This window comes from Excalfactoria chinensis, chromosome 10 (genome assembly GCF_039878825.1).
Source record: "Excalfactoria chinensis isolate bCotChi1 chromosome 10, bCotChi1.hap2, whole genome shotgun sequence".
NCBI classification, from domain to species: Eukaryota; Metazoa; Chordata; class Aves; order Galliformes; family Phasianidae; genus Excalfactoria; species Excalfactoria chinensis.
Window position 1 is genome coordinate 10,166,804 of NC_092834.1, and position 12,018 is coordinate 10,178,821.

The 12,018-nt window shown below is 37.5% G+C and overlaps 1 protein-coding gene across 20 annotated transcripts in view; it reads right to left on the bottom strand.

Annotated features, from left to right (window-relative positions):
* Positions 1-12,018, bottom strand: part of SEMA6D (semaphorin 6D) — a 589,434-nt gene that overhangs the window by 124,943 nt on the left and 452,473 nt on the right. For all 20 annotated transcript variants that reach the window (XM_072345109.1, XM_072345121.1, XM_072345119.1 and 17 more), the window contains one exon: positions 3,582-3,662. The gene's annotated coding sequence lies outside the window, so the exon portion shown is untranslated. The remainder of the gene's footprint in view (positions 1-3,581; positions 3,663-12,018) is intronic.

The following is a 12,018-nucleotide window of genomic DNA, read 5'->3' on the forward strand; positions in this document are numbered from 1 at the left end:
TTTACTGAGTGCTCATAACAGCAAAAAAATCTGGAGGAAAGTGATTTTGTTGTGAAGGATAAAAATTCAATCCTTTTAAAAATTGAATTATGTTTCTTTGATTTGAATTTGAGCCTTCATTATACTTGGATGTTTATCATATCTTAGGGTTGCTCCAAAAGTAATGTCTGCTATTTTAGTATGTTGGCCCAGGGTGTCAGAGGCAGGTGGTGGTGGTATAACAGTAGAGGTTAAACCTTCCTGTCAACATTTCATTACATTCTGTTGCCATGTGACAGATGGCAGCAGAGGGGCAGTCTGACAGAACAGCATTTGACATTGAAGTATGAATGAAGCATGAATGAAGCAAAGGTGTGGAACTGAATTCCTCCAGGTGGAAAAAATGGCACCCACTGACATTCATTGATGCTTGCAGAACATTTCTGGAGACCATACAGCAGATATGAGCACAATGAGCGATGCGCTCCAGCAGTGATAACAGCAATGTGAAAGACAAGCAACATTCCAGATGGCCATGCAGTCTTTTACAAGCATGGCATATAGGTTCTTGCCCATCACTAGCAAAAACGCATAGCTAATAGCTGTGCATGTGTTGAAAAAAACCTTTTTGTATCTGAGAATTTACTCTATCAAATAGTGTTATTGTGCTTTTCATATCTGTTGTAGTTTCCATGGAAATAAATGGGAGGCATTACTTTCAGAGTAACTTATGTCCAATGTTACTGGATAAGCCTAGATTTAAGGGATAAATTCCAGGTAGTTCTTAAGAATCATTTACTTTTTTTATTCAGTTACCAGTGTATGTGATATTAAGTTAACATGCAAAGTCATTGCTTGTTTTAGCAAAAGTAGTGAAAAGTATTTTGATGTCTTTAAGACCAGTAAGCCCTCAAGTGTCTTTTACCCATACATGTTCAAGTAACATTCTAATGCCACTAAACAAATTACCATCACAGTTTTAATGAAAGGGCCCCAAAACACATGAACTGCTTGGGGTTTTCTGTAATCAAAACAAGTAATTCTTAGTTACACCTGATGACATTCCATACCTTCTGAAGCCTTCATTTTCACCTCTAACATTTCTGCAGGGGGCAATAGCCCCGTACCATTTGAAATACTTTGATAACAATGGTCTTGTTTTTCTTAAATGATTATTCCTCTTAAGTTCAAGCTAATAACAATAATATCCTATTAGAAAAAGTCCTGGATGCAGAACAGTATTTCAGGATACTAATTGCTCATGTTCCTAGCCATCCATGAAACATATGCTGAAAACACAGAAGTTTTCAGAAATGCCTCTCTAAGTCATAAATCTTTTACAGGTACAATTAAATGAGAGCAGCAATGGGAAAAACACATTCAACATCTGGAGTCACAAGAGTTTACTGAAGTAAAATTGCAAAATTAAATTTAGATGAACTTAATTAAAAAAGAGGATCCACTTTAATATGGACATTCATCAAGTTCTCATTGAAAAGCTTTTTTGCCTCAAGAAAATATAATAAAGTGTGAATACAAAAACCATATAAAGGCTGAAATGAAGTGTGAAGGGATGGTCAAAAAAAAGAAATGCAGTCAAAAGGAGCGTTCTTCTTCCTCCCCTACACTTAGGCACACAGGTGCTTTCCCTTTACCTGTATTATACCCAGATAATATATAGTACAGTGTATTGTACTGAAGTATCTTTTGGCTCCAAAAGTGAACTGGTCATCCTTACACCCTGAAGATCACTAATCCTTCCAAGACACCTGTTACACATTTACAGAAAACACAAACATGCAAATTTTCCCCCTCTCCTTTTATACACTTGTACATGAACAGATGATCAACTTTTTCTCCTCGATTCTAACAAACTTTAGCTAAAGACTGTTGTACTTCTTAGTGCTTAAATATAAGTTACTTGAGTTGCTACTGCTACAGCAAACAGGAGTTGTGTCACAGGGCTTGGCTTTTGATGACTTGTAGTGGATTTTTATTTGCCTCAGCTAAGACACACACTTTAGCTTTCGTTAACCAGGTCATTAGGGTCTCCTGTTTTCAGGGGAAAAAGATCCAGTGGTTCATCTCTAGTCACTTCTAGCTGCCATGAACTGTCAGAGCTGCATTCAGAACTTAGCAGTGTCAAAAAATAATTTGAAAAAATTAGAATAGTGCTATAGGGATCATATTATTTCCTGACAAAACCGCCTTGGTAATTTGTTGTTCTTCACCTTGGTTGCATGATCAAGCAACGTGATATAAACGTATTCCTTTACTTCCAATATAGAGCTGTAGGCTCTGAGAAAGATACTTCCTTTGTTAAGGACACATTTCAACATTGTAAAAGTTACCCAGCAATAATGAAATGCAATCTGTCTTGATGATTCATGATAACACATTATTTTGCCCATTTTTATACAAAAATATGAAGATTGGTCAGGGTTGCTATTTTGTTGAATACATCATCAAACCAAAGCAGAGATTTCATTGAACTACTTGGCTAATGACAATAAATTACTTGAGGAATGATGAATAAATGTTTTGCTTCCACATTAGAAGAATCTTAAATCTTGAGGGGGCAATCTATAAAAAAAAAGATTTATTTTTCTGTAGCCTAGAATGGTCAGGATTTGGAAGTGGTGGTACTTGAGAACATCTTTGCAGTGAACTAAAACCAGCCGGCCTAGGTGAAGTCAAAGGGCTGTCCATATCATGCCTCTAACACCACATGAGAGTCAATGCTAAGGGGAAGAGTACGCATGCATTGATATGTCTCCTGACCTCTCCAAGTCCAGAAATGATTAATGCAACATGTGACATAACAGTGGGAATAATTTTCATAAAAAAAGCATGAAAGATAGTATCATAATCTAAAAATTACATCTTTCCTGCCTGAACACATATGAAGAGAATAATGCCCGTAAAAGAACTACTACAAAGTAACCAACTACAGTTTCCTATACAGTATTCTCCAAACAAAAAGTACTGTGGGACTCTGCTATAACCTCCTGCTTTTCTCTTTTACTATAGCTGTAAGTTTCCCTCTACAGCAGGAAACTCTGAGCTTCAAAGTGCAACAACATTACATTCCTTTGCAACATCTCCACAGCAGCACAATGTGTAGGGGCAGCATCTGAGAACGTGACTCAAGGTTTGAACAGACCAGTTACAACGAAAACAGCATCAGAGGTGAAAATAATTTCTAATTTTACAACTTGTTTGCTCAGTTTTCAGCAAGAAGAAACCACTGAACTTCCTTTTTGTGCATTTTACTTTCTCTTCAGAGCCCATCCACCATCCTTGTGTAAATGGTTATATACTTCAAAATGTACAATATCAAACCTTTTGAGAGCATTTACTTTAGTAGAGAGGACAAAAAAAGTGACCTTTCTGATTTTACAATGATGAAAATTGCTCAGATCTCATGTCCTGAGCTCAACCTCGCACAGATCAATGCATGTTCTCATATCTCTGTATTGATCAAGGAGAAGTACTTCATTCCCCTCTCCCCCCCCCCCCAACACACACACGTTCAGTTTTAGTGCAATATGAAAGAGAACAGCAGTATTCTAATGTGTTTTTACTATGGCTTTAGATCTTACCTCTGAGACTGGATGCGAAGATCCTTAAATTGCTGGCATCAGTAACCCTGTAGAGACTGGCATGAATTCAAATGGGTGATCCTGCCAAAAAATCAGAGGAAAATATTCATTAGACAGATGATCATTTCTAATCACACCTTCCCAAAAATCGATGGAAGATTTACTTTATAAATGCTTATTGGAGCCTTAATAGTAAGACAACTGAAATAGATCTGAATTCAACAACCTAAGCATACTGAACCTTCAGATGACTGTGAACCTGAACACTGGCTCCCACATGGCACTTTCTATACAAAACTTGTCCTTTCACAAAGGCAATTCAGCAAATTTTACCAGGAGAAATAACAGTGCATGATCTATTTCATTAACTATATTGGCAAGATGGTTCATTAAAAACAACAACAACAAAAACAACCAAACAAAAATACACACAATTGCCCGGCCCCAAAGTTGGGAAGCAAACACTCAGACACAGTTGATTTTTATTCTAGATCAAAGATGTTTTGAAGTTCAAATAAATTTGCCTCCAAATAGTTTTAGTACAAGATTATCCCTCTTAACATCTCAAAAATAACATTCAGGGTTGGCATTTAACACCTTATTTGTACTGCAGCACTTCAGGAACAAACAAACTTGCAGTTTCTACCATATGTGGAATGCTTTTATAACAGTAATGAAGTTCCTATACAAGAACTATGACTGAGGGAGACTCCAGCAGGAGGAGTACCTTACTAAATACATTTTTCCCCCCACAATGAATTCTCATTTTTAATTTATGCACACTATTTTGTAAATCTAACTACATATAACTATTTGAACCTCAAGGAAACACATTTATTTACCAATTTATTCAAATTACTCATATTTACTAGAACATGAAAAATGTTTTGAGTGAAAGCAAAGTAGAAAAGTACTTGATGACAATGAACATGTAGACCGGTGGATCAGACCAGTTTCATCAACTAGCAGCACTGAAACCCAAGCTGCCCCCATATAATAACAGAAGACATAAAAACCATTAAAATCTACGGAACAAATTCAGAACCAGAATAAAAAAGCTGTTAGGTAGCTGAGTTAACACCAAGCTCTATAATAGAACAGAGCATCTCCTATCTCCTCCTTCCTCTTCCATTCAAACTTCCAAAGAATATACTGCCATTTTCACTTTATAAAAACAAACTCCTTCTAGTGAGATTTTCAAAGCCACGGACGAGAACTGGGTGTCTAATTCCCTCAGGCAGTTTTGAAAAGTGCAAGATTAATATCTTCTATAGCTCCTTATACATCAAACCATTTCCCAGTGCACTTCACATTAATCTTTAATCTAGACACTTTAATCTTCAGATCTTCATACAATAATCTTCAATGAAAGGTACTTTCTGGGAGTTTACAGTATATTTAACACAATTTAAAAACTACTAGTGCATTGCCCTAGCTTTTAATACCCAGAAAATGTTTTATAAATTAGATCAACTACAACCTAGCCAAGGTTTCTGCATTTTTAATATCTTTGGAGGGAGATTACAACAAATGGGTGCTGGAGGGAATGACTTAGCTGCTTAAGCATCACTTTGCAATACTGTAAATCACTCCAGAATTTTAGCCTTAGATATCAGTTTTTTCAGTGCTTCACATTTTCCGAGGTAAGGACCAGTATCTCCGCATACTCTGCTGGGGAAAACACCACATCTTACAGTGTATACTACTCCTCTTTGGCAGCTTTCTGTGTGCACATCTGGCCATGGACATAGTTTCCATATCTGTGTTTTTTTGCCAAAACATATTAACTGCTGGAATAGTGTGCCAGGCCCTTTCTGCAGGGATATAGCCATGACTTCAACTCCTCCTGGCCTTTACTGTTCCCTTCAGTGCTGTTTACTTTACCACAGCACCTTTGAGTCCTACTTTTGGACCAGGACTTCACAGCATGAACCCTATCCAAAGCACAGTGGAAAAAACCTATAAGAATTTATAAAACAAATTCAGGACAGAATGCAATATGTAGGAGGGAAAAAATATGATAATAACAGTCATTATGACAGGCAATAATTTTTTCGTAAGTAGAACAGTAAAGACACAGTTTGAGACGAAACTTGAAGAATCAGTTTTGCAGACATTCTTAAGAGTTTTGACAGAAGAAAGCAGGAAGGAGCCAGCTTGAAGGTGAGAGCTGAGGTAGAAACGGACACCATGAATCAAGTTGAGGCTGTAGCTTCTGCTTTCATACTGACAAAGGGATGACAGACTAGAAAGAGAAAAATCAGCTATGAAAAACAGGAAAGGGAAGTCAGATACCACCTGAGTGCTATGGTCAGAAAGCGATATGGCCAAAAAAGAAGCCAGGAGAATGACCTTTCTTAGATCATTATTTGAGCTCGGTAAGATCACATTTCTTGATATCTAAGAAAGGAAATTTACAGTGGGAGAAATCTAAGAGCCAACACAGATGGCCAGGAAACACCACCTAACAGACTTTAGATGTCAGCTGGATTTGAGATGGATAAGAAGTTTCAGTTGAATACAACACTCAGGTAACGAATATGGGTGATAGATGGTGGGCTATTTATAGACATTACAAAATAGAGTAACAGAGAGGGCTTCTGCAGAAAGATTGAATACCAGTGTTTTAGCGATGTTCATTTTAAATATCACTTTGGTGTTCGCTTAGAAAGAGACTTGGATTTTACCTTGAGTAGAGAACAGACAAAGTACAGAGGTTCACATGTTTTCTAATCAACCTTATAAACAGGACAGCTGAACTTGTGTTTGCAAGCATGAACCATGGCTAAACTAGAAGTGAAGTCAAAAGCTCACACTCCTATAAGCTCCTGAAACTGGAAAAATGATAATGCAAATTCAAAAGGCACAGAAAGGGAAGGACAGAGTCCAGGTAGCCATCAGAAGATTACTGAAGTTGAAACATCTGATAGGTTCTGGTGCCCAACAGCACAGTACTGATCTTCTGCAGACTGGAGAAAGTTATTAGAGACTTGTTTGAGCAGTTTCTGTCTACTACAAAGAGAGGGAATTAGAGGACAGTGACTGTAAAGTGTGGTCCATGCATTAAATGATGAGAACTTATTAGAAGAGCAAGCAGGGTAAAGATCAAGACATTTTGAAGTGAAAGATCAATGCAAGTTAAATTGTGAACAAAAAGAGAAAGAAAAGTGAGGAAAGAAAGGGATCAGATGGGGTCATTTCATCAAGTGGATGAGCAGAAGAAAAAAGCAGATGCAGAACATCATTTGTGGCAGCCTAGAGGACTGTTTTAGGACAGAATGAGCTACCAAGATGAGGATTTTACATTCATCAGTTTTCAGTGTGAAGAAATAGTCAGGGCATATCAGATAAAAAAACTGGTAGAAGAATATGGTTTGAGGAATGAATCTAAAGAGGAAAAGAGGAAGTTAGGGCTGTGGGTGCAGATTTCCATTATGTAGCTATAGGCGTTAGGTAGAATTGAGAGGAGGGCGACGGCAGAGGAGGAAGTCAGCTTGGTCACATGACTTCTTGAAACGCTCTGTTACACTAGACAAGCATAGGAAGTTTCTGCAAGAACAGTGGTGATGATGACTTCATGAAGAAGCCAAGTGCTCAAATTTATCAGTTCAAGAACATCACTTCAGTGTGGGGAGACAGAGAGGGAAGGCCCAATGAAGAAGTTGCTGAACTTTCTAAACCCTTCCTAGACCCAGTCATGAGTGAAGCTATTTAAAACTCATGGTGCCTGTCACCAGTGGAAGCAACTTGACAAATGGATCAGCTGAATTTACCATGGAGCTGCAGCACTTCAGAAATCATTTCAAAAACTATAAAAGGTCTTTGAACACCTTGCTTACTTTCAACCACCTCACCTGGCTCAAGATACAGGCATATTTATCCCAGTAGGGTTTTAATCTTAAAACAAAGAAAACAACCCAAACAATAACCAGACAAAACAAACAAACAAAAAAAAACAACAAACAACAAACACAGCCAAAGCAAACCTCTTATAATTTGCACTCTGAAGAAAAACATGAAACATTTCACATTCACAGCACATAAATTTCAGTGTGAAGTCCTGAATATTAGACAATTTGAGTTGAAATCTCTATTTTCTTTATCCAGTGGATTCAAGGATCTGGTCCATCAACAAAGATGCATGTTAGCTATCTTAGCACATTTCTATAATGCAGAAGGATTTTGGCATTTTGAGTACAGGTAGCTTTAGATCTCCCAGAGCACTGGTAGACAGATGGCTGGTACAGAAAGCTGGTGCTATGATTAATATCAGGTGACTTCATAGTCCTGGGAAGCAAGGAAGAGCTTAAGGAAAATATAAGCACTTATGTCCAAGAAAGCTTAGTGAAAGTGAACTATTGTAAGACATTAAGAATGGATTTTTTTTGGATGAAAATATTTTCTCTTCAATGACTAGGCCAAAAATTTAACTATATTTGCAGAGTCAGGAACTGAGACCAAAGGGGAATCTACATTAAAAGGCTTTAAGAATGATGTTCTCAATCTTAAGAGACATCCAAATGTGCATTCAGATGTGAACAGTCAGCCTAGAGGACTGAGTAGATGATTCCCTAAAGATGCGATTTATATTGCAAATCAATAGGGTCTGTGATGGCACCAATGACTTCAGCTTTTTAAGTTATACATCACAGAAGATGGCCTCAAGCACAACAAAGAGAAATGCGTTAACAAGAGAAACATTAGTCTTGACCAAACACCGAGTTTCAAGAAGTTAGAGATGAGAAAGAGTAACAAACGTTAGAATTGATAATGTCCTAAAATTTGATGATAACCCAGTGCTTAATTTTACATCTTAATATAGTAACTCATTAAAGCAAGTTGACTATAAAATACTCGTTAATTTATATATCTGTTAGCCTGGTCTGTGTGAAATACCTGTGTATTAGCACAAGAAATCCAGTGGGGCCAAATGTAACCTTTCTAGCTATTTTAGCTCACTTTCAGAAATGTATTCTTATTCCATTTCCATGTAAATACATTGATTCTAATATTTCAAAATAATTTGTATTTATTTAGATGTATACACATATATGAAGAAATTGCTTCTGCCTATCTTATCTGCCTTGAATAAAAGTTGATGCCCGTGCTTTACTGAGAATGAATGCAGCTCAGTATAGCAACACCTGCCAGTACATCTAGCCACGGTATAAAACACTGGAAAATTTCCCTGGTGTTATTTCCTAGAAATAATGGAAATCCAATATTGAATTGGTTACGTAACTCACGTATCACAAGGCTTCAGTACAGTGGAGAAAAGCTGCATTTTAAAATTTTATGGGGGGGAGGGGAGGAGGTGTGAGGAGATGTGAGTTATGCCTAACACTGCATTGCTCTTAACGCTGTGAAATACGTGAAAGCAAGGTTAATTGAAAACCTGAAGTAATATAAAAATAAGTTCAGCTTTTAACAGGAATACATATGGTGTATAAAGCGCCATTGAGCCCAGGTGGATAAGTGAACATTTTCATTGCACATTAGTTGAAGAAATGAAGAAGCAGAAGTAGATAATAGGTATTTCTAAACTGGAATATTCTGAATGCCCAGAACAGAGAAAAATCACCAGTATGGAAACATTTTATAGATTACCTATTCTTCCCATCCCAGAGAACACTAAGCACCTCTTCTCCTTTTGTCAAAGCTTCTTGTTGGCTATGGTTAACATTCCCTCTAGGCCAGAAGGGGTGGTTTTTGGAGCCAGAGATGAGAGATAAGAACACCTGGACTCCACTATACAGTCACGTCACTGGTGAGGCAGAGGATTTCATACAGCAGCTCCTCTCTGCCTCAGCACCTCTGCACCCACTGCAGCTGCAGAGGTGCACAGTCAGTCTCTGTCCTCTAGGAGTGCTCCTTCTGTGCTTTTATCCACCTGAAGTGGTGAAATGCTCAGGTTGCTTGCAAAGCTGGCCCTAGCAGCATGAAGCCGCTAATAGCCCAGGCTCGGTACAGACGAGCCTTTTTGTAACTGTATTCTTTTCCACTGAAGTATTAGCAGTCTTTTCCACAACACATCCCCCCCCAGATCCCCAAAAATTAGTCCTTTCCAATATCATGCACCTTCTTCAGCAGCTAGATAGAGAATATAGCTGTTTCAAAAAGATGCAAAGTTCAGAGCCCCTGACTAATGAGTACAAGGCTTAACATGACACACAGGCCAGTCAGGCAGGACACTGGAGGAACACCAAAATATTAATGCAGGAAAAACCCTTATGAAGGAAAACTCCTGAAAGATGTGTGACACCAAAATCAGTGATCCATACTTTAAAGAGATGAACCCCTACAAGATCAGGAAAGGGTGTAGAGAGTTAATTGTAAAGAACAATGTGATTACAAAAAGCATGAAAAGCAGCAATAATGACACATAACACTTTTATTAACAGTCATTACTTGCTTATGTTGGAAAAGATATGCTATAATTTATCATTTAAATTTATAATTAATCAAACAGCTTTTATTTTATCACTTCTGTATCAAAATATCCTTAGTGTTTTATAGCAATATTATGCTCTCCTACCTTTGAGCCTAATAGACAATAACTTTTTTTCCTCCCTATTTCAAGGCCCTGCTGTAAGCACAAGAATATGCAAAAGGTTTGAATGTTTGGGAGGATACATGCAGAAAACAATGCTTGTATTTCATTAGCAGCACCACAGCTGACTTATCAGCATGCCTAGAACATGCTTATTTATATGCGGATGTATGTGTGATGGTTTTGAAAATTCTGGTTTAAGGTAACGTGCTTGTTGTACTTGGATTTTTCTTGCAACTTATTTATATAGGACTACCATAAACCTTTGATTTCATTGTTAATAGCAGTAAGTTATTCAGATAACAGGATCTGGAATATTTATGCAGGCAAGGATTCAGCCCCTTCCAAATCCCATTTTGTGAACCTGAACACCTCTGCATTAAAATAATATCTTCCTCTTTCCAAGACAGTCAGCTCACATAACTAGATGATAATAACATTCAAATTAGAACTCAGAACTTGTTAGGTTAAGAGATAAAGAAACACCTACATTCAAAGCAAAGCATTAAAACTTAGTTTCACCTAATGATAGGTTACAAAAGGATTTAGTGTAAAACAAAACTTAGCAAAGAGACCTAAAACCTACAGACTTGAAGCAGCCTGTTTCCTTTGTAAGATGTAAGCCTGAACCAATTAAGTCAACAAAGCAAGGTATTGGCTCTAGCACCAATATGACTGCGTCTCAAGCCTCTCCTGCAGAAGCTGTCCCTAAGCCACAACATAGCAGCTTTGAGCTGTAGGCCCAATTCTTCCTCCAAATCTGTCTTTCCAAACCTGGCTCTAGACAGAGAGTTGCCCTTTTGGTATAGAGAAGTATTCATGTTAATAAGTATTTAGGGCATTGCTAGCATTTTTAATAAAGTTAAAACTCTACATTACAGCTTGAAAACCAGAAGGTATGTCAAATGCTTATTTTTGCTCTGTATACTTAGTTATTTCAAAGGCATTTTTATGTACTACTCCCCTCCTCCCCCCCCATTTCAGAAGATCCCCTTTGAAAATTCATTTGGATGAGCGCTGCCCTTTTCCGTGGAGATTTAGCTAAACATTTTTTGTTAGAGCAATTTTGTTGAGCATGGTAATGCAATCAGTATCCCAGGAGGCTCATCCTTCACAAGATTCCTGCCTGCATTTCTACCTGCAAAGTTATATTATGGCCGTCTTCACAGATAACAAAGTACTGAAACTGGAATGCACAAAGCAGCACAATAATCCGTCAGAGGCTCTCTTAAAAATTTTTCCATATAAATATTCACTGCAGCCACCATGCTATGACAGCGCTTCATTTCAAGACCCAGTGGGCACAAACTGTATTGCTCATTCACTTAAAACAAATAGTTAGGAGATTCCATGAGCAATTTCTACTTCTTGGACAAAGCAAAGAGTGCTCCCATTTTGCAGAGGAAAGGTGAAACGGTGATCAAGCTGTGAAATGAATAAATGTAAAGTATATGAAGTGATTTGCTATTTATTCATCCTGTAGCCATCCAGCAACAAAGTCAGTGTCTTTTGCTGAGGCAGTGATTAGCGTGTGTAGCTGACTTGTGATACCCACCACTTTCATGCAATGATTTGAACATTAAGTTAAAGGCTGAACATACACAACAGTGCATTTGTTCCTCCTGATACCAGTACAGGTTTTTCAAAGATCTCTATCTTCAAAAAGCAATTGAAGTGATGTGCTGTATATATAGCTAAGTAGTAAATGAAAATAATTATCAGCAAAATCACTTGAGACAAATTCGCATTCATACACAACACTAACAAAGCAGCAAGAGTCTCAGTAAAAAGACTGCTAAAATGGACTTGTAAACAGTTATTTCAGCTTTTTCGTATTTGTCAAGTAATGTGGATATTAGACACATTTATTTTACTATTTTAGCATTC